General features: G+C 39.4%; 1 non-coding gene across 1 annotated transcript; it reads right to left on the reverse strand.

Moving 5' to 3' along the window:
• Positions 1 to 231: 231 nt before the first annotated feature.
• Positions 232 to 322, reverse strand: LOC143523691 (small nucleolar RNA SNORD88). The gene has a single exon (XR_013133437.1). It is a non-coding gene; the product is annotated as a small nucleolar RNA SNORD88 (small nucleolar RNA).
• Positions 323 to 724: the final 402 nt, after the last annotated feature.

Genomic DNA, 724 nt, shown 5'->3' on the forward strand with positions numbered 1-724 from the left:
TAAAAACCAGAGGGCAGCAGATCATGTGAAAATATAATATTTGTGTAATTCTCAACTTTTGGCCATGACTGTAGACCAGGATAATGACACTACAGAATTTCTTCACAGAGCCTCAGCCATGGGAGTCAAGAGCACACCACCTGAAACAAAATTCAAGACAAAATGAGTCCCGCCTGTATATTTACAAAGTACGGTGATAAAGCTATTGAATCAGTTTCTTTAACATCCCCCCCCCCCATCAGACTCCACCATGTCAAGAGTAGAGGTGCACTTTTCTCGCCACAGACATTCAGAGCCCAGTGCAAAATCATCACAGGAGGAAACCTTCAGACTCCAGATTCAAGACTTAGTCAATCACGTACCTCATCCCCAGGATGCATGGACGATGTCCCCTGAAAGAGAAAACAATTGTCTTAGATTAACAGTCATGGCCTTTTATTCTGAATTGGTCTTATGCTTGTTTCCCGTGTTAGACATCTGTGACCACTGAATTCTGTAACCAGAGACCACCATGCATGTGTCGTCAAGAAATAAGGTAGGGTCAAATCCTGTTAACTGCACATGGGTACTCAATCGTTGATTGTAGTTTATAAGGAAATTAAAGCTCATTTCAAAATGAATTATTTATTTTGTGTGTATTTCTTGATTAAGATATGTGCTTGTATATATATTCTTAGATATTTGTTAATGACATATTTGGCATTCTTAGCGAGGAGCAAAGTAA

The sequence above is a fragment of the Brachyhypopomus gauderio genome, chromosome 9 (assembly GCF_052324685.1).
Source record: "Brachyhypopomus gauderio isolate BG-103 chromosome 9, BGAUD_0.2, whole genome shotgun sequence".
Classification (NCBI taxonomy): Eukaryota; Metazoa; Chordata; class Actinopteri; order Gymnotiformes; family Hypopomidae; genus Brachyhypopomus; species Brachyhypopomus gauderio.